Below are 22669 nucleotides of genomic sequence, written 5' to 3'. Positions count from 1 at the left end.
GTGAAGGCATTTCTTGAATCAGCCATCTTATCCTTTGGTTTATGTTTGTCATATTTTTCCCCTCTGTCTATTAATATCCTTTATTGTACCCATACCGAATCTCTTTAGTACTGAACCTTTCTCCAAGTCTCTCTGTCCTTTCTTTGTTTCTCTGTCTGTAGGGCTCCCTTGAGTATCTGCAGTAGGGCAGGTCTCTTGTTAGCAAATTCTCTCAGCATTTGTTTGTCTGTGAAAAATTTAAGCTCTCCCTCAAATTTGAAGGAGAGCTTTGCTGGATAAAGTATTCTTGGCTGGAAATTTTTCTCACTCAGAATTTTAAATATATCGTGCCACTGCCTTCTGGCCTCCATGGTGGCTGCTGAGTAGTCACTACTTAGTCTTATGCTGTTTCCTTTGTATGTGGTGAATTGCTTTTCTCTTGCTGCTTTCAGAACTTGCTCCTTCTCTTCTGTGTTTGACAGTGTGATCAGTATATGTCTCGAAGTGGGTTTATTTGGATTTATTCTATTTGGAGTTCGCTGAGCATTTATGATTTGTGTATTTATGTTGTTTAGAAGATTTGGGAAGTTTTCCCCAACAATTTCTTTGAATACTCTTCCTAGACCTTTACCCTTTTCTTCCCCTTCTGGGACACCAATGAGTCTTATATTTGGACGTTTCATATCATCTATCATATCCCTGAGGTCCATTTCGATTTTTTCAATTTTTTTCCCCATTCTTTCTTTTATGCTTTCATTTTCCATTCTGTCATCTTCGAGGTCACTGATTCGTTGTTCAACTTCCTCTAGTCTTGTACTATGAGTGTCCAGAATCTTTTTAATTTGGTCAACAGTTTCTTTAATTTCCATAAGATCATCCATTTTTTTATTTAGTCTTGCAATGTCTTCTTTATGCTCTTCTAGGGTCTTCTTGATTTCCTTTGTCTCCCGTACTATGGTCTCATTGTTCATCTTTAGTTCTTTGAGTAGCTGCTCTAGGTGCTGTGTCTCTTCTGGTCTTTTGATTTGGGTGCTTGGGCTTGGGTTATCCATATCGTCTGGTTTTTTCATATGCTTTATAATTTTCTGTTGTTTTTGGCCTCGTGGCATTTGCTGAACTTGATAGGGTTCTTTTAGGATTTGTAGACCAATTGAAGTCCTTATCTCTAATTTATCAGATCTACAGCTTCGTGGAGTACACTTTCTCTAACTAACCAGCAGGTGGCATCCACGAGCCACCTGTTCTCCACAAGCCAGTTCTCCCCTGCTTAGCCTTTTTGGTGAGTGGGGGAGTGAGTCTTGTGGGGTCCAATTGGTGTACCAAGCTTGCGTGTGTAGTTGGTGTTGCCTGCCCTGTATATGGGGCGTGTTTCTGGGCAGTCAGGGAGGGGGGGTGTGGCTCTAACAATCAAATCTCCGTGGTGATCCTAGAGTTTTAAAGCTGCTGCAATAGTCTAATCCTTCAGTTCAGTCCTGCCACAGTTTGTCTCTGCCACTGACCCACAAGTCCTTGGTATTGGCGTATGGCTCCTGAGACTTGCAAGTGGGCCCCTCTTCCAGGCCGTGCACCCTGGGTCCTCTGTTGAGGGATGACTGTGCTATGTCACAGGTGAGTGCCGTCCCCCCAGGGCAGTTCTGGGCTGCTGGGCTGTGTAGGGAGGCTCCCAGTCTGCTGAACTGATGGCTGAATGGGGCTTTGTTAATTCACACTGCTCTACCTTCCCAACTCTGGGACAATCAGCTGAGGTTGCAGGGAAGGCTAATGTCCACGCCCAGTTTTGTGGTGTGTGCCTGTTATTTGAAGCACTTCCGTCACACTGGGTTGTCTGGGGCAGTTCTGGGCTATGGGGCTGGCTATGGGCAGGAGTGTTTCCTGTCCACCAGGATGATGGCTGTGAGCGGACACCCCCCTTTTCTTGGGAAGTTGTGGTGTTTAGTGAATTTTCTCAGCCACTGTATTATTGCGTTTTGTCTCAGAGCTCTCCTAGTTCTGCTCTTGACTTGACCTGCCCAAATAGCAAGTCTTTGAAGCTTTCTGTATTGGGCTTCTTAGAGTAATTGTTTTAGAAAAAGAAAAAAGGATTAAAAAAACAAACAAACAAACAAACAAACAAACAAAAAACGGGCCCTCCTCAGAGACCTAATGGGTTATTGAAATGCTAAGAGACAAAGCAACCAGGGCCATTATGGAAAGGTCCACAGGGCAGAGAGATCAGCTTTTCTTCAGGATTTGCATATGCGCCTCAGGGCCCTTCCCCTTTCTATGTTCACCAGAACTCCAAAAATCCTCCGCTTTTATTTTGGAGTTTTTCGTGTTGTTTTTTTTCTATGCCTGTCTCCTCTCTGCTGGGCTGGCTGCTCTCAGATTCTCTGGTGTCTGGTCTCAGTCTATCTATGGTTGGACTTTGGATCAGTAGAATGAGTTTCCGATATGGGCTGCCACTGCAGTTCTCCCTTCTCCTTCCCGGAGCTGACAGCCCCTCCTCCCCCGGGACTGAGCCTGGCAGGGAGGGGCGCAGGTCCCCTGGCCGCAAAAACTTACAGTTTTCGCTGATCTCAGCAGTTCCACGTTTTCATGAGTGTTGTATGAAGTATGCCCAAAGTCAGATTGCTCTGTGGTGTCTAGTCCACGCAGTTCCTGGCTTTCTACCTACTTTCTGCTCACATTTTTTCATTCTTTTCTCCATCTGCTCCTTTGCGTGTAGGCTTTCAGGTGTTTCGTTCTCCAGTTCCTGAGTGTTTTCTTCTGCCTCTTGAGATCTGCTGTTGTATGTTTCCATTGTGTCTTTCATCTCTTGTGTTGTGCCTTTCATTTCCATAGATTCTACTAGTTGTTTTTTTGAACTTTTGATTTCTGCCATATACATGTCCAGTGCTTCCTTTACAGCCTCTATCTCTTTTGCAATATCTTCTCTAAACTTTTTGAATTGATTTAGCATTTGTTGTTTAAATTCCTGTATCTCAGTTGAAGTGTACATTTGTTCCTTTGACTGGGCCATAACTTTGTTTTTCTTAGTGTAGACTGTAATTTTCTGTTGTTTAGGCATGGTTTCCTTGGTTATCCATATCAGGTTTTCCCAGACCAGAACACGCTCAGGTCCCAGAAGGAAGAAATATTCAGTATCTGGTTTCCCTGTGGGTGTGTCTTAGAAAATTGCTCCACCCTTTGATGCCTTGGGTCACTGTGCTTTTCTGCCCAGAAGGTGACGCCTGTTAGCCTATAATTCTTGACTGGTGTGAGGAGGTATGTTCCTCCAGGCTCTGGGGCCTGGTTCTGAATGGAAAGGGCCCCACCCCTTTCCTCCTGGAGAAGACAGACCCCCCAGGTGGAGGTCATTAGCATTTCAATGGTCTCTTTCTCTGCTTGTGCTGTCTCCACCCTTCCCAGAGTCACAGCCCTGGAAACTGAAAATGACTGGTGCTTTCTCCACTGAGCCGAAAAAGAAACAGATAGTCCCCTTCAGACCCAGTCCAAGGCGACCCTCCGGCTCTCCCAGGTCAGTCGTCACCCAAAGCCTCTGTCTGTTTTTTTGGGATGTGTACCTGTAGTGAGCAGTTCACACTTGCTACTTAAAACCCCATTTGGAGCTCAGCTGAGCTATATTGACTTGCTGGGAGAGAGCTTCTCTCTGGCACCACGAGGCTTTGCAGCTCAGGCTATGGGGGAGGGGGTCTCGCGACTTGGATCTGCAGGTTTTACTTACAGATTTTATGCTGTGTTCTCGGGCATTCCTCCCAATTCAGGTTGGTGTATGATGAGTGGATAGTCTCGTTTGTCCCCCCGCAGTTATTCTGGATTATTTACTAGTTGTTTCTGGTCTTTTGTACTTGTTCCAGGGGGACTACTTAGCTTCCACTCCTCTCTATGCCGCCATCTTGCCCGAGCCTACTATCATTTATTAAAAATATCATTTTCCATTGAATTGCAGTTGCTCCTTTGTCAAAGATCAGTTGGCTATATTTGTATGACTCTACTTCTGGACTCGATACTTTGTTCCAGTAATCATTTTGTCTATTCTTTCACCAATACCATGCTGTAGTTCGGGGAATGGAGTCAGCTGGAAGGCTGCCCCATTGCCCTGAGGTTTTATAGTAAGTCTTGAAGATGAGTTGGATCAGTCCTCTGACATTGTTTATTGTTTTCTTCCTCAATATTCATTTTGGTGACTGATCTGGGTCTTTTGCCTTTCCACATAAACTTTAGAATCAGTTTGTCAATATCCATAAAATAACTTGCCGGGATTTTGATTGGGATTTCATTGAATTTATAGACCACATTGGGCAGAATTGACATCTTTGTTGGAAAGGACATTTTAAACAATATAATGTGATAATTCTGGAAATCAGATTCTCACTGCCCCCCTGGGGTTTGTGGTGGTTGTTTGTTTAGTGACTTTTCTGAACTAATTTTGTAAAGTCTGTATTCTTTGTCTTTTGTGGCTGCTGAAGTTTCTGCTCAGATATATTTTTGTGGTCAGTGAATATTTGGACACAGTTATATCCTTAAATGCTTGGAATCGATATTGTCAGATACCAGAAAAAGACTCTAATATACAGAAGGAATTTCTGACCCAGGGCCCCGCAGCTTATCTCATAGAAATCGGATGTGCCATAAAATACGGGTTGAAGGCTGTTTAGAAACTCCAGCCATGGTGGCACCTCAACCCCCAAAAGGCAGATAAAGCAAGATCAGCTATATCTATAAGGTGAATGACCATAAGCATGCAGAAAAGACCTGCTCCCTCCAAATAGTTAATGCAGCTGCACTTCAAAGAAGAGTAGTACGTCAGAACCCTAGCAACCAGTCAGCTCAGAAGCTGATAAGCCCTCACCCAGTCAAGGCACAGGACACCATTCAGCAGACACCCTTTCCTCCCAACACGGTTTTTTTCTTTAAAAATGCAGCTCTCAGAAAGAGAGCCGGAGCCATTTTCTTTCTTTTCACTGGCTCCCACCTGCTTTATTCCTCTAATAAATCTTAAACTTTCTACTTAAAACTTTGACTCGCTGCACTGTGTAGACTCTTGAATGACTCCGACCTGACATCTGGTGCCGGAACCCGGGATGGAGACTCAACTGAGGCTTGAGTCTCTGGCCCCTTAGGGGCAATGGGACAGCCTCTCGGTCAACCCCGTTCGGAGGACCAACTGAGGTTTGAGTTTCCCGTCTCCTCAGGGCAATGGGGCAGCCTTCCAGCTGACTCCATTCCCCGAACTACATAGTCGTTCAATTTTCCATGCATTCAGTGGCTTGAGTCTATCAACTCAAACCACCTCAATGTGACGCTGGCTCACCCTCACGGCTCTCAAATATCTACAACTAATTTGGCCCTAGGTAAGTGACGTCTTTCTGTCCAGATCCTCCCCTAGAGAGTTTTGTTCGGTGTCCCGGGGACACCTCGGCCCACCCCAGCATGACGCCTCGGCCCACTCCAATGTGGCACCTGGCTTCATAAGCCTAAAAACCTGAGCACTCAGTCAAAACTCTCTGACGCCCAAGGAGTGTTTTTCTCCATTGCAAAGTAACTTGGGGGATGCCTTGAGCGAAAGACTACACACAATTTCCTGATCCCCAATGACAAACCGGGGACACCTGCTTTGTTGTTGAGACAGATCATACAGATCTGGGTTGTTAGTCTCACTTGAGCAACATTTTGGGTGGCCTCTGTAAGCCTCCAAAGGAGAGGGGGGGAACGTGAACCTCTCATGGGCGATCTCCGTAAGCCTCCCACGAGCATAGCCCCAATTCGTGTCAGCCTCATCCAGGGAGACCGTAAGCCTCCAAAGGAGCAGAGGGACCGTGAGCCTTTCACGGGCGATCTCCATAAGCCTCCCAGGAGCAAAGTTCCCTAACAAGCAACAAGCCTCTTAAATTTCTTAAATAATCATGGGTAATATCAAGTCACTTTTAAGTGACTCCAAATCTGCATTTCCTCCTAAAATCTACTCCCCTCAGACATTTACTCTGCAATCTCAATAAACTTCAACTAGAAGGGGAGGTAAAACCAAAAAAAGGTATTCATTTCTATAATGCAATTTGGCTGCAATATCCTTTAGAACAACAAAAATGTTAGCCAGAAAATGGCACTTCCGATTGGCAAATTCTCGCTGAACTTGATAATTTTATTTGGTGCAATGGCAAATGGTCTGAAGCTTCCTATTCTCAAGCTTTCTAGACTCTTTGGTCCCGGCCATCTTTGTGCCACTCTGTCACCTCCCACCAAATCCTCCTTCATGATAAAACTTACAAGTCTTCCGCTCCCCCCTCTACAGAAATTATCCCCTAACCCTGAAGAGCCTTTAAACAGCTTCTGCTCCTTTGACCCTGTGGACCATCCCCCTCCTGACTATACTCCCACTCCCCATTCTTCTCCAACCCCTTCCCTTCCCAAACTTACCCCCATCCCTCATAAGCCCTCTCTTACCTCAGATACTCCCCATCCCGATTCCTTTCCAACCTCTTCCACTTCCCTTCCCTCTTCCTCTCCTCCCAAACCTACTCCTGCCCCTAATAAGCCCTCTCCTACCTTAGCACCCACCTTTAGACCCCTTTCCCAGATTCTACCCAAACTCCCCAACCCTTTTCACCTCCTTTCACTCAATCCCATAGTCTGGTGCCTATAATAAATACCCCATCAAAAGGTCTGGTTCCCTTATGAGAGGTAGCAGGATGAGAAAGCATAATGAAAGTTCATGTTTCCTTCTCCCTTTCAGACACAAGCCAAATTGAGAAACAGCTCGGGTCCTTCTCAGCTGACCCAGCCAAATTTACAAAACAATTCAAATATTTAACCCAATTCTATGACTTAACTTATCAAGATGTTTATATTGTTATAACTTTCACCATAACTCCCAAAGAAAAAGATTGCATTTGGGCTGCAGCTACAGCCCATGCCGATATACTTTTTGCAGAAAACCCCATTTCTCTCTACAGCATGCAGGGAACAAATGCAGTCCCCACAGCAGACCCAAACTGGGACTATCAGGACCAATCTCCAGATAAAAAGAAAATGAAATGTTTCCTTACTTGCACTTTTTTAAAAATTTTTATTGGGATTGTTCAGATACCATACAATTATCCAAAGATCCAAAGTGTGCAATCAGTTGCCCCTGGTACCCTCATACAGCTGTGCATCCATAGCCACACTTAATTTTTGTTGAATTTTTAGAAACTTTTCATTACTCCAGACAAGAAATAAAGCCAAAGATGAAAAAGAAAAGGAAACTCGAATCCTCCCCTATCCCTAACCACCCCCCTCAATTGTTGACTCGTAGTATTGGTATAGTACATTTGTTACTGTTTATGAAAGAAAGATGAAATACTACTAACTATAGTATGTAGTTTGCAATAGTTACATATTTTTTCCCTGTATGCCCCTCTATTATTAACTTCTAATTGTATTGTCATACATTTGTTCTGGTTCATGGAAGAGATTTCTAATATTTGTACAGTTAATCATGGACATTGCCAACCATAGGATTCAGTTTGATACGTTCCCATCTTTTGACCTTCAACTTTCCTTCTGGTGACATATATGACTCTGAGCTTCCCCTTCCACCACATTCACGTACCATTCAGCACTGCTAGTTATTCTCACATCTTGCTACCAACATCTCTGTTCAAGTCCAAACATTTAAGTTCATCCTAGTTGAACATTCTGCTCATACTAAGCAACCACTCCCCATTCTTTAGCCTCGTCCTATATCTTGGTACCTTATGTTTCATGTCTATGAATTTACATATTATAATTAGTTCCTATCAGTGAGACCCTGCAATATTTGTCCTTATGTGTCTGGCTTATTTCACTCAGTATATTGCCCTCGAGGTTTTGTCATCAACCAATTTTTATTTTAGACGGTTTTGTTCATATGTCATACATTCCATCCTAAGTAAACAATCAGTGGTTCCCTGCATAGTCACATATTTATGTGTTCACCACCTTCGCCACTATTTATATAAGGACATCTACATTTCTTCCACAAGGCAGGAGGGAGAGTCAAAGAAGGTAGAGAGGCAAAAGAAAAAGAAAAAAGAAAGAGGAAAAAAAATGATAGCTAAGAAGCAGCAAAAGGAAAAATAACCTTAAATCAAAGTAAAGTGTCAGACAACACCACCAATGTCAAGTGTCTAACACACCTCCCCTATCCCCCCCTCTTATCTGCATTTACCTTGGTATATTGCCTTTGTTACATTAAATGAAGCATAATACAATGATTCTGTTAGTTACAGTCTCTAGTTTATGCTGATTGCATCCCGCCCCCAATGCCTCCTCACTTTTAACACCTTGCAAGGTTGACATTTGCTTGTTCTCCCTCATAAAAGAACATATTTGTACATTTTATCACAACTGTTGAACACTCTAGATTTCACCGAGTTACACAATCACAGTCTCTATCTTTCCTCCTGTCTTTTAGTGTCTCACATGCTCCGAACCTCTCTCTCTCAACTGTATTCATAGTTACCCTTGTTCAGTGTACTTACATTGCTGTGCTACCATCTCCCAAAATTGTGCTTCAAATCATGCACTCCTGTCTTCTCCTATCACTCAGTAGTTCTCCCTTTAGTATTTCCTGTAGGGCGGGTGTCTTGTTCACAAAGTCTCGCATTGTCTGTTTGTCAGAAAATATTTTGGGCTCTCCCTCATATTTGAAGGACAGCTTTGCTGGATATAGGATTCTTGGTTGGTGGTTTTTCTCTGTCAGTATCTTAAATATATCACACCACTTCCTTCTTGCCTCCATGGTTTTTGCTGAGAGATCCACACATAGCCTTATTAAGCTTCCTTTGTATGTGAGGGATTGCTTTTCTCTTGCTGCTTTCAGGATTCTCTCTTTGTCTTTGACGTTTGCTAATCTGATTATTAAGTGTCTTGTCGTGGGCCTATTCAGATCTATTCTGTTTGGAGTACGCTGCACTTCTTGGATCTGTAATTTTATGTCTTTCATGAGAGATGGGAAATTTTCATTGATTATTTCCTCTATTATTGCTTCTGCCCCTTTTCCCTTCTCTTCTCCTTCTGGGACAACAATGATACATACATTCTTGTACTTTGTTTTGTCCTTAATTCCCAGAGACATTGCTTATATTTTTTCATTCTTTTCTCTTTCTGCTCCTTTGCATGTAGGCTTTCAGGTGTTTCATTCTCCAGTTCCTGAGTGGTTTCTTCTGCCTCTTGAGACCTGCTGTTGTATGTTTCCATTGCAGCTTTCATCTCTTGTGTTGTGCCTTTCATTTCCATAGATTCTGCTGGTTGTTTTTTTGAACTTTCAATTTCTGCCTTATGTATGCCCAGTGTTTTCTTTATAGCCATTATCTCTTTTGCCAAATCTTATCTAAACTTTTTGAATTGATTTCGCATTAGTTGTTTAAATTCCTATATCTCAGTTGAAGTGTACTTTGGTCCTTTGACTGGGCCATAACTTCATTTTCCTTAGTGTAGGTTGTAGTTTTCTGTTGTCTACGTATCTGACCTCCTAGGCCACCCCAATCAGGTTTTCCTAGACAAGAACAGGCTCAGGTCACAGAAGGAGGAAATATATTTACCTGATGGTTTTTCTTAGAGGATTGACAACCCCTGTGCTTTTCTGCCTGGCAGGTGCACCTGTCAGCCTGTCTCCGGCTGGTATAAGGGGGTGTGGCCCATGGCTCTGCACCCCTAGGCTTTGGGGTCTGGTTCCGGTAAGGCAGGCAGTAGTGCTGGGCCCCTCCCTTTCCTCTTGGGAAGCTATGTCCCCTCCAGAGAGGTCATCTGCATATCAGTAAGTTCTTTGTTTCTCTGACTCTGCTGGTCAAAGTGCTGCAATTTTAAAATGGCTGAGGCTTTCTTTACTGCAAAGCTCTGCGGGCTGAAAATGGCTGAGGTTTTCTCCACAGGGAGAGAAAGGGACAGAAAGCTCCCAGATTCACCCATCAGCCAGAGATAGCACCTGATCCTCTGGGCTCCCTGTCCTGAGACAGATATGTCCACTGACTCTTCCAAGGTCAGTCGTCACCAAAAGCCTCTGTCTGCTTTTTGGGGATTCACTGTTTGTATTGAGCAGTTAACATGAAAACCCCAGTTGGAGCTGGGCTGAGGTACACTAGCTTGTTTGGAGAGTGCTGCTCTCTAGCACCATGAGGCTTCTGTGAGGAAGGGGCTCTCGGCTCTCGGCTCTCAGCGTGGGTCCACAGTTTTTACTTACAGATTTTATGCTGCAATCTTGGGCATTCCTCCCAATTCAGGTTGGTGGATGATGAGTGGACAGTCACTTTTGTCTCCCCACAGTTATTCCAGGTTATTTACTAGTTTTTTGGTTGTTTATGATTTGTTCCAGGGGGGACTAACAGTCTTACACTCCTCTCTATGCTGCCATCTTAGCTCCTTCTTTCCTTACTTGCATTATTGAAGGAATGAGAAAGGCAGGCTTTAAAGCTGTTAACTACGACAAAATTTCTGAAATTACTCAAGAGACTAACGAAAACCCTGCCGCCTTTCTGAATCACCTCAATGAGGCTATTTAAAATATACCAACATTGATCCATCCACACAGGAAGAAACGCTTTTTCTCCATACCCATGTTATTACACAATCAGCCACAGATACTAAAAAAAAAAACTTCAAAAAAATAGAACAAGGTCCTCAAGCACCCCAGCAGGAACTTATGAAAACAGCTTTAAAGTATTTAACAATGGACAAGAAGAAAAAGAACAGGTAGAAAAATGAAAATAACAGGAAAAAGAAAAAAAAAGAAAAACAAAAAGAGAAAGAAAGAAAGAAAAGGGAGGCAGTTCGAAAGAAAGTCAGACAGAAAAGAGATGATGCCCATTACTTGCTCCTTGCCAATGCCTTGAAGCAGCCCAGCTAAACCGTGGTAATAAGAATCAAAATTTAGAGGGCAAAAAAGTGCCACCCCGTCTGTGCTTTCATTGCGATAAAACAGGCCACTGGGCCAAACACTGCACTCAGCAAACGATTCAGCGACTGCAAGGCCCGCCACCGGGTCCTTGCCCACAGTGCCACCAAACAGGTCACTGGAAAGCCAAATGTGCCATGGCCTCTTACTAGGGGTTCGGGAGGTCTTCTTTTCCTTAACAGGTGTCACCAGCTCCAGAACTGGGTGATCTCCTCAGACTAGCTGCAGACGACTGACAGGGCCTGAGCTCCAGCACTGCCCCGACGGTGATCATCACCGCCACGGAACTCAGGGTAATCTTAAAGGTGGCAGGTCAATAGCAGCTGTGACTAACCAGCAAAATTCTGAAAACGTACTCCTTTTGCAAAGAAAATTCAAGAATTTGCTCCTGTTGCCGCAAAAGCATCACTATTAGCCCATTCCAGTGGAAGATGCCCAAACATCAATCTAATAATGCTAAAGCTTGGTTTGAAGCAACTTTCCCCCAACTGCATCCCCACGCAGCCGGAAGTAGTTAAAGAAAGAACGTGACACCCCTGCTCCCAACAAAGATTGCTTTGAGCGAAGTTAAACCATTAACCCAAATTCAACCCAAACTTGTGCCAATTTGTTTAAAAGTAAAACGCAGGAATGTCAGATTCCAGAAAAAGAGTCTAACACACAGAAGAAGTTTCTGACCCAGGGGCCCTGTAGCTTATCTCATAGAAACCAGATGTGCCATAAAATACGGGTTGAAGGTTGTTTAGAAACTCCAGCCATGGTGGTGCCTCAACCCCCAAAAGGCAGATAAAGCAAGATCAGATATATTTATAAAATGAATGACCATAAGCATGGAGAAAAGGCCTGCTCCCTTCAAATAGATAATGCAGCTGCACTTCAAAGAAGAGTAGTGCATCAGAACCCTAGCAACCAATCAGCTCAGAAGTTGATAAACCCTCACCCAGTCAAGGCACAGGACACCACTCAGCGGACACCCTTCCCTCCCAATGCGGTTTTTTCTCTTTAAAAAATGCAGCTCTCAGAAAGAGAGCCGGAGCCATTTTCTTTCTTTTTGCTGGCTCCCACCTGCTTTCTTCCTCTAATAAATCTTAAACTTTCTACTTAAAACTTTGACTCGCTGCATTGTGTAGATTCTTGAATGACTCTGACCTGACAGGTATGTCTCCCAGTCTTTGCTAATCATCCCTGTGCGTGTGTTGCGGCATGCTTTCAACACTGAGCCAGACAGTTGAAAACTTTGCCTTAGTTCTCATTTCCTACTTGCTCAGATCCTCAAGGTTAGCCAGAAATTACAACTTAGGAACTTCTCTGTTCTTTCATGAACATGTGCAAAATCCTGGGCATGTACATGGCCTTATAGATTTCCAGGAATGTGTCTGAGCTTTTCAAAGCCTTTAAGGACATCTCATTATCCAGCTTATCCTTTTATACTTTGCTTTGCCCAACACATAATACCTCAGGAAGCTGTGAAGTTGATCAGTTGAGGTAATTGTTTTTTCACAATTGCATCTATTGAAAGGCTTTTCCTACACTGGAAAAGCTCTGAATCAAACAAAATACAGTCTTACAAGTGGCATTTTCTGGGCAAAACCAGACAGATCAAATTATTACAGTTTTCTGGGAATGAGGCTTTGAAGGAACTTCAGCCCTTTTCTGCTATCTCTTGTGGATGCCAGACTATATGTTTTTGCTCTGAATGTGAGCTGTAATTTTTCAAAGCTACCACGGAGCTGGAGAGTGGGAGATGAGACTAGGGCAAATTAAAACACCACAAAATTCACTTTTCTCACTGAGATTCAACTGCTTTTTCTTGAATATGTGCTTCTCAGATTGCTGCAAGCCTTTGGATAATTTTCAGAATTCTGAAAATTTTGATTCTGACAATTTTTTTTTTTGCCAGTTTTCTTGTTGCTTTCATTCAGGAGAGAGTTTTCTGAGTCTTCTGCTCCATTGTTTTCATTATATCACCAAGATGTATTTTAAATATGTTGTCTTATTATTCATCATAAATGCTGTTAGAAGAAATGCTACTGACAGAAATAATTCTGGTTTAGAAGACATTTTTAAGTTAAAATTAGTAAAAACATGGGTTATATCATGTTTTTGAAAAATGTGATTGTGGTAGCCAACCTCCAAGATGGCCTCCAGTGACCCTCACCTCCTGCTGCTGCCCAGTGAGATTCGCTTCTCCCCATACTGAGTCAGAGTTGACTTGTATGACCAACAGAACAATGGGGAGGTATGGTGTTTGACTCCTAAGAAGAGTTCATAGAAGATATTGCCATTTCCATGTTGGTCTCTTGGATAGCTTTCTGCTGGTTTGAATCTATTATGTACCCCAGATAAGCCATGTTCTTTTTTTTTTTTTTTTTAATCTTCATTTTATTGAGATATATTCACATACCACGCAGTCATACAAAACAAATCGTACTTTCGATTGTTTAAAGTACCATTACATAGTGGTACATTCTTCACCCAAATCAATCCCTGACACCTTCATTAGCACACACACAAAAATAACAAGAATAATAATTAGAGTGAAAAAGAGCAATTGAAGTAAAAAAGAACACTGGGTACCTTTGTCTGTTTGTTTCCTTCCCCTATTTTTCTACACATCCATACATAAACTAGACAAAGTGGAGTGTGGTCCTTATGGCTTTCCCAATCCCATTGTCACCCCTCATAAGCCACATTTTTATACAACTGTCTTCGAGATTCATGGATTCTGGGTTGTAGTTTGATAGTTTCAGGTATCCACCACCAGCTACTGCAATTCTTTGGAACCTAAAAAGGGTTGTCTAAAGTGTGCATAAGAGTGCCCACCAGAGTGACCTCTCGGCTCCTTTTGGAATCTCTCTGCCACTGAAGCTTATTTCATTTCCTTTCACATCCCCCTTTTGGTCAAGAAGATGTTCTCCGTCCCACGATGCCAGGTCTACATTCCTCCCCGGGAGTCATATTCCACGTTGCCAGGGAGATTCACTCCCCTGGGTGTCTGATCCCACGTAGGGGGGAGGGCAGTGATTTCACCTTTCAAGTTGGCTTAGCTAGAGAGACAGGGCCACATCTGAGCAACAAAGAGGCATTCGGGAGGAGGCTCTTAGGCACAACCATAGGGAGGCCTAGCCTCTCCTTTGCAGCAACCATCTTCCCAAGGGTAAAACCTGTGGCAGAGGGCTCAACCCATCAAACCACCAGTCCCCTATGTCTGTGGTCATGTTAGCAACCATGGAGGTGGGGTAGGCGAATACCCCTGCATTCTCCACAGGCTCCTCAAGGGGGCACTACATCTTTTTTTTTCCTTGTTTTTCTTTCTTTTTTTTTTTTTTTTAACTTTCCCTTCTTTTTTAAATCAACTGTATGAAAAAAAAAGTTAAAAAGAAAACAAACATACAATAAAAGAACATTTCAAAGAGACCATAACAAGGGAGTAAGAAAAAGACAACTAACCTAAGATAACTGCTTAACTTCCAACATGTTCCTACTTTACCCCAAGAAAGTTACCTAATATAGCAACATTTCTGTGAACTTGCTCTTACCATATCCATCAGAAATCAACAGACCACAGTCATTCCTGGGCATCCCCAGAACGTTAAATAGCTTATCTGTTCTTCTTGGATTATTGTTCCCCCTTCCTTAATTGCTCTCTATTGCTAGTTCCCCTACATTCTACATTATAAACCATTTGTTTTACATTTTTCAAAGTTCACATTAGTGGTAGCATATAATATTTCTCTTTTTGTGCCTGGCTTATTTCGCTCAGCATTATGTCTTCAAGGTTCATCCATGTTGTCATATGTTTCACGAGATCGTTCCTTCTTACTGCCGCGTAGTATTCCATCGTGTGTATATACCACATTTTATTTATCCACTCATCTGTTGAAGGACATTTGGGTTGTTTCCATCTCTTGGCAATTGTGAATAATGCTGCTATGAACATTGGCGTGCAGTTATCTGTTCGTGTCACTGCTTTCCGACCTTCCGGGTATATACCGAGAAGTGCAATCGCTGGATTGAATGGTAACTCTATATCTAGTTTTCTAAGGAACTGCCAGACTGACTTCCAGAGTGGCTGAACCATTATACAGTCCCACCAACAATGAATAAGAGTTCCAATTTCTCCACATCCCCTCCAGCATTTGTAGTTTCCTGTTTGTTTAATGGCAGCCATTCTAACCGGTGTTAGATGGTATCTCATTGTGGTCTTAATTTGCATCTCTCTAATAGCTAGTGAAGCTGAACATTTTTTCATGTGTTTCTTGGCCATTTGTATTTCCTCTTCAGAGAACTGTCTTTTCATATCTTTTGCCCATTTTATAATTGGGCCGACTGTACTATTGTCATTGAGTTGTAGGATTTCTTTATATATGCAAGATATCAGTCTTTTGTCAGATACATGGTTTCCAAAAATTTTTTCCCATTGAGTTGGCTGCCTCTTTACCTTTTTGAGAAATTCCTTTGAGGTGCAGAAACTTCTAAGCTTGCGGAGTTCCCATTTATCTATTTTCTCTTTTGTTGCTTGTGCTTTGGGTGTAAAGTCTAGGAAGTGGCCGCCTAATACAAGGTCTTGAAGATGTTTTCCTACATTATCTTCTAGGAGTTTTATGGTACTTTCTTTTATATTGAGATCTTTGGTCCATTTTGAGTTAATTTTTGTGTAGGGGGTGAGGTAGGGGTCCTCTTTCATTCTTTTGGATATGGATATCCAACTCTCCCAGCCCCATTTGTTGAAAAGACCATTATGACTCAGTTCAGTGACTTTGGGGGCCTTATCAAAGATCAGTCGGCCATAGATCTGAGGGTCTATCTCTGAATTCTCAATTCGATTCCATTGATCTATATGTCTATCTTTGTGCCAGTACCATGCTGTTTTGGCAAGTGTGGCTTTATAATAAGCTTCAAAGTCAGGGAGTGTAAGTCCTCCCACTTTGTTTTTCTTTTTTAGAGTGTCTTTAGCAATTTGAGGCATCTTCCCTTTCCAAATAAATTTGATAACTAGCTTTTCCAAGTCTGCAAAGTAGGTTGTTGGAATTTTGATTGGGATTGCATTGAATCTGTAGATGAGTTTGGGTAGAATTGACATCTTAATGACATTTAGTCTTCCTATCCATGAACATGGAATATTTTTCCATCTTTTAAGGTCCCCTTCTATTTCTTTTAGTAGAGTTATGTAGTTTTCTTTGTATAGGTCTTTTATGTCTTTGGTTAAGTTTATTCCTAGGTACTTGATTTTTTTAGTTGCTATTGAAAATGGTATCTTTTTCTTGAGTGTCTCTTCAGTTTGTTCATTTCTAGCATATAGAAACATTACTGACTTATGTGCATTAACCTTGTATCCCGCTACTTTGCTAAATTTGTTTATTAGCTCTAGTAGCTGTATCGTCGATTTCTCAGGGTTTTCTAGATATAAGATCATATCATCTGCAAACAATGACAGTTTTACTTCTTCTTTCCAATTTGGATGCCTTTTATTTCTTTGTCTCGCCGGATTGCCCTGGCTAGCACTTCCAGCACAATGTTGAATAACAGTGGTGATAGCGGGCATCCTTGTCTTGTTCCTGATCTTAGAGGGAAGGCTTTCAGTCTCTCACCATTGAGTACTATGCTGGCTGTGGGTTTTTCATATATGCTCTTTATCATGTTGAGGAAGTTTCCTTCAATTCCTACCTTTTGAATTGTTTTTATCAAAAAGGGATGCTGGATTTTGTCAAATGCTTTTTCAGCATCTATTGAGATGATCAATTGATTTTTCCCTTTTGACTTGTTAATGTGTTGTAATACATTGATTGATTTTCTTATGTTGAGCCATCCTTGCATGCCTCGAATAAACCCCACTTGGTCATGGTGTATGATTTTTTTAATGTGTCTTTGGATTCGATTTGCAAGTATTTTGTTGAGGATTTTTGCATCTATATTCATTAGGGAGATTGGCCGGTAGTTTTCCTTTTTTGTAGCATCTTTGCCTGGTTTTGGTATTAGATTGATGTTAGCTTCATAAAATGAGTTAGGTAATGTTCCATTTTCTTCAATGTTTTGAAAGAGTTTGAGTAAGATTGGTGTCAGTTCTTTCTGGAAAGTTTGGTAGAATTCCCCTGTGAAGCCATCTGGCCCTGGGCATTTATTTGTGGGAAGATTTTTGATGACTGATTGGATCTCTTTGCTTGTGATGGGTTGGTTGAGGTCTTCTATTTCTTCTCTGGTCAGTCTAGGTTGTTCATATGTTTCCAGCAAATTGTCCATTTCCTCTACATTATCCAGTTTGCTGCCATACAGTTGTTCATAGTATCCTCTTATAATTTTTTTTAATTTCTTCAGGATCTGCAGTTATGTCACCTTTTTCATTCATTATTTTGTTTATATGGTTCTTCTCTCTTTTTGATTTTGTCAGTCTAGCTAGGGGCTTGTCAATCTTGTTGATCTTCTCAAAGAACCAACTTTTGGTGATATTTATCCTCTCTATTGTTTTTTTGTTCTCTATGTCATTTATTTCTGCTTTAATCCTTGTTATTTCTTTTCTTCTACTTGGTTTAGGATTGGTTTGCTGTTAACTTTCTAGCTTCCTCAGTTGATCCATTAGTTCTTTGATTTTGGCTCTTTCTTCCTTTTTAATATATGCATTTAGTGCTATAAATTTCCCCCTTAGCACTGCTTTTGCTGCATCCCATAGGTTTTGGTATGTTGTGTTCTCATTTTCATTCGTCTCTATATATTTAGCAATTTCTCTTGCTATTTCTTCTTTAACCCACTGATTGTTTAGGAGTGTGTTGTTTAACCTCCAGGTATTTGTGAATTTTCTAAGTCTCTGATGGTTATTGACTTCTAATTGTATTCCATTGTGGTCAGAGAATGTGCTTTGAATAATTTCAATCTTTTTAAATTTATTGAGGCTTGTTTTATGTCCCAGCATATGATCTATTCTGGAGAAAGTTCCATGAGCACTAGAAAAGTATGTGTATCCTGGTGATTTGGGATGTAATGTCCTGTATATGTCTGTTAAATCTAATTCATTTATCAGATTGGTTAGGTTTTCAATTTCCTTATTGGTCTTCTGTCTGGTTGATCTATCTATAGGAGAGAGTGATGTGTTGAAGTCTCCCACAATTATTGTGGAAACATCAATTGCTTCCTTTAGTTTTGCCAGTGTTTCTCTCATGTATTTTGTGGCACCTTGGTTGGGTGCATAGACATTTACGATTGTTATTTCTTCTTGCTGAATTGCCCCTTTTATTAGTATGTAGTGGCCTTCTTTGTCTCTCAAAACATCCCTGCATTTGAAGTCTATTTTATCTGAGATTAATATTGCTACACCTGCTTTCTTTTGGCTGTAGCTTGCATGAAATATTTTTTTCCATCCTTTCACTTTCAGTTTCTTTGTGTCCCTGTGTCTAAGATGAATCTCTTGTATGCAACATATTGATGGTTCATTTTTTTTGATACATTCTGCGAATCTATATCTTTTAATTGGGGAGTTTAATCCATTTACATTCAGCATTATAACCGTGAAGGCGTTTCTTGAATCAGCCATCTTATCCTTTGGTTTATGTTTGTCATATTTTTCCCCTCTCTCTATTAATATCCTTTATTGTACCCATACCGAATCTCTTTAGTACTGAACCTTTCTCCAAGTCTCTCTGTCCTTTCTTTGTTTCTCTGTCTGTAGGGCTCCCTTTAGTATCTCCAGTAGGGCAGGTCTCTTGTTAGCATATTCTCTCAGCATTTGTTTGTCTGTGAAAAATTTAAGCTCTCCCTCAAATTTGAAGGAGGGCTTTGCTGGATAAAGTATTCTTGGCTGGAAATTTTTCTCACTCAGAATTTTAAATATATCGTGCCACTGCCTTCTTGCCTCCATGGTGGCTGCTGAGTAGTCACTACTTAGTCTTATGCTGTTTCCTTTGTATGTGGTGAATTGCTTTTCTCTTGCTGCTTTCAGAACTTGCTCCTTCTCTTCTGTGTTTGACAGTGTGATCAGTATATGTCTCAGAGTGGGTTTATTTGGATTTATTCTATTTGGAGTTCGCTGAGCATTTGTGATTTGTGTATTTATGTTGTTTAGAAGATTTGGGAAGTTTTCCCCAACAATTTCTTTGAATACTCTTCCTAGACCTTTACCCTTTTCTTCCCCTTCTGGGACACCAATGAGTCTTATATTTGGACGTTTCATATTATCTATCATATCCCTGAGGTCCATTTCGATTTTTTCAATTTTTTTCCCCATTCTTTCTTTTATGCTTTCATTTTCCATTCTGTCATCTTCGAGGTCACTGATTCGTTGTTCAACTTCCTCTAGTCTTGTACTATGAGTGTCCAGAATCTTTTTAATTTGGTCAACAGTTTCTTTAATTTCCATAAGATCATCCATTTTTTTATTTAGTCTTGCAATGTCTTCTTTATGCTCTTCTAGGGTCTTCTTGATTTCCTTTGTCTCCCGTACTAGGGTCTCATTGTTCATCTTTAGTTCTTTGAGTAGCTGCTCTAGGTGCTGTGTCTCTTCTGGTCTTTTGATTTGGGTGCTTGGGCTTGGGTTATCCATATCGTCTGGTTTTTTCATATGCTTTATAATTTTCTGTTGTTTTTGTCCTCGTGGCATTTGCTGAATTTGATAGGGTTCTTTTAGGATTTGTAGACCAATTGAAGTCCTTATCTCTAATTTATCAGATCTACAGCTTCGTGGAGTACACTTTCTCTAACTAACCAGCAGGTGGCGTCCACGAGCCACCTGTTCTCCACAAGCCAGTTCTCCCCTGCTTAGCCTTTTTGGTGAGTGGGGGAGTGAGTCTTGTGGGGCCCAATTGGTGTACCAAGCTTGCGTGTGTAGTTGGTGTTGCCTGCCCTGTATATGGGGCGTGTTTCTGGGCAGTCAGGGAGGGGGGGGGGTGGCTCTGACAATCAAATCTCCCTGGTGATCCTGGAGTTTTAAGGCTGCTGCAATAGTCTAATCCTTCAGTTCAGTCCTGCCACAGTTTGTCTCTGCCACTGACCCACAAGTCCTTGGTATTGGCGTATGGCCCCTGAGACTTGCAAGTGGGCCCCTCTTCCAGGCCGTACACCCCCTGGTCCTCTGTTGAGGGATGACTGTGCTATGTCACAGGTGAGTGCCGTCCCCCAAGGGCAGTTCTGGGCTGCTGGGCTGTGTAGGGAGGCTCCCAGTCTGCTGAAATGATGGCTGAATGGGGCTTTGTTAATTCACACTGCTCTACCTTCCCAACTCTGGGACAATCAGCTGAGGTTGCAGGGAAGGCTAATGTCCACGCCCAGTTTTGTGGTGTGTGCCTGTTATTTGAAGCACTTCCGTCACACTGGGTTGTCTGGGGCAGTTCTGGGCTATGGGGCTGGCGATGGGCAGGAGTGTTTCCTGTCCACCAGGATGATGGCTGTGAGCGGACACCCCCCTTTTCTTGGGAAGTTGCAGTGTTTAGTGAATTTTCTCAGCCACTGGATTATTGCGTTTTGTCTCAGAGCTCTCCTAGTTCTGCTCTTGACTTGACCTGCCCAATTTGCAGGTCTTTGAAGCTTTCTGTATTGGGCTTCTTAGAGTAATTGTTTTAGGAAAAGAAAAAAGGATTAAAAAAAAAAAAAAAAAAAAAAAAAAGGGCCCTCCTCAGAGATCTAATGGGTTATTGAAATGCTAAGAGACAAAGCAACCAGGGCCATTAAGGAAAAGTCCACAGGGCAGAGAGATCAGCTTTTCTTCGGGATTTGCATATGCGCCTCAGGGCCAGAGCTTGGGCCTGAGCTCTGCCCTTCCCCCTTCCAGGCTCACCAGAACTCCAAAAATCCTCCGCTTTTATTTTGGAGTTTTTTGTGTTGTTTTTTTTCTATGCCTGTCTCCTCTCTGCTGGGCTGGCTGCTCTCAGATTCTCTGGTGTCTGGTCTCCGTCTATCTGTGGTTGGCGTTTGGATCAGCAGAATGAGTTTCCGATAAGGGCTGCCACTGCAGTTCTCCCTTCTCCTTCCCGGAGCTGGCAGCCCCTCCTCCCACGGGACTGAGCCTGGCAGGGAGGGGCACGGGTCCCCTGGCCGCAAAAACTTACAGATTTCGCTGATTTCAGCAGTTCCACGTTTTCATGAGTGTTGTATGAAGTATGCCCAAAGTCAGATTGCTCTGTGGTGTCCAGTCCACGCAGTTCCTGGCTTTCTACCTCCTTTCCTGGTGGAGTAACTAAAACATACAGCTCACCAGTCTGCCATCTTGCCCCGCCTCCTCGCCATGTTCTTTTAATCCAATCTTGTGGGGGCAGACATTTTGTGGGTGGGACCTTTTGATTAGGTTGTTTCCGTGGAGATGTGATCCACCCAAGTCAAGGTGGGTCTTAATCCTTTCTTGGAGTCTTTTAGGAGAGCTCACAGAGGGAGAGAGCTCAGAGAAACTGAGAGAGACATTTTGTAGAGAAGCTCAGATATGTAATCCGGAGTTTGCCCCTGGAAGAAGCAAGCAAGGACCCACAGGAGCTGAGACAGAAGCCCAGAGACATTTTGGAGAAATCCACTGAAACCAGAAGCTAAACCCAGGAGAGAAGGTTCAGCAGAGCCAGCCATGTGCCTTCCCATGTGACAGAGGAACCCTGGATGCCATCGGCCTTTCCTCAGAGAAGGTATCTACCTCTTGATGCCTTAATTTGGACATTTTCATGGCCTTAAAACTGTAAATTTGTGATCAAATAAATCCCCATTGAAAAAGCCGACCCATTTCTGGTTTATTGCATTTTGGCAGCTTTAGCAAACTGGAACAAGCTTATTCTGGAGAAAGCCACTCACCTGTTGTAAGGACATTTGAGAATACCTTCGAGGAACCTCATGTGGAAAAGAAGAGAGATATTCTGCCAAAAGCTAGCACTAACTTTCCAGCTATGTAAATGAGTTATTTCAGAAATGACTTGTTCAGCCCCAGTCAAGTCTCCCAATGACTAGTCCCAGCCAACATCCAACTGGACCTGTGAGAAACCTTCAGTCAGCTCTGCCCAGCCAAGCTGCTATGCATCCTTGACTCATAAAAACCGAGGTAATAAATGTTTATTGTTATTTTAAGTCACTAAGTTTTTGGGTAATTTGTTTTTCAGCGATCGATTATTAATACATAGGCAATTGAAACTATTTACCTACAAGAAAGGAAAAACCCTCAAGAATAAATTTAAATATGTTTTGAAAAAATTACTGCTCAATCCCCCAAAATACCAGCCCCAGATGGCAGAAGGGGTTATTTCACATCTAACATACTTTGAGTGTCACGTTTAGAAGATTGTAAATATCCCCTATTTATTTTCTGAATATGGGATAACTCCATTACCAAGACGTGAAAATGCTGAAACAAATGAAAATCATAGTCTTACTTCTGAATACAGATGTAAAGATTCTAAGAAATACCACTAAAAAGTGGAATTAGCTAAGTAAATTTCTCAAGAAATGTGTTCTAAATCTATAAAGCTACAATAATTTAGAACTGAAGTACTGGTATTGGAATAGACATATATTACTGGAATAAGGTTTAAGAACTCAGAAACAGAACATATAATCCTAACACCAGTTATGACATGGTCTAGTCTTTCCACTTAGTTGAAGTGTCAGTTAATCTATATTCTCTCTCTCTCTCTATATGATGTATTGATAGTATAATACATGTATGTAGTATATATGTAATATTTTACATTAAATATACATATATGTATTTTTGAGTTACATCGAAGCATATATGACATGCAAAGTAAAAGTATCTTTAATTCAAAAATGGATCTTAGTAACAATCAGAAAATAACAAGTATTCCAGTTTAAAAGAATCAAAAAAGGATACTAGTAGACAATTTA

The 22669-nt window shown here is 41.8% G+C and overlaps 1 protein-coding gene across 3 annotated transcripts in view; it reads right to left on the bottom strand.

Annotated features, from left to right (window-relative positions):
• The window catches only part of NPSR1 (neuropeptide S receptor 1), a 175477-nt gene that overhangs the window by 50440 nt on the left and 102368 nt on the right, over nt 1-22669 (bottom strand). The gene's annotated exons all lie outside the window — the stretch shown is intronic.

Source organism: Choloepus didactylus, chromosome 5, assembly GCF_015220235.1.
Source record: "Choloepus didactylus isolate mChoDid1 chromosome 5, mChoDid1.pri, whole genome shotgun sequence".
In the NCBI taxonomy this organism is placed as follows: Eukaryota; Metazoa; Chordata; class Mammalia; order Pilosa; family Megalonychidae; genus Choloepus; species Choloepus didactylus.
The sequence above is the reverse complement of the archived record's forward strand: the minus strand, read 5'-3'. Positions and strand labels throughout refer to the sequence as shown.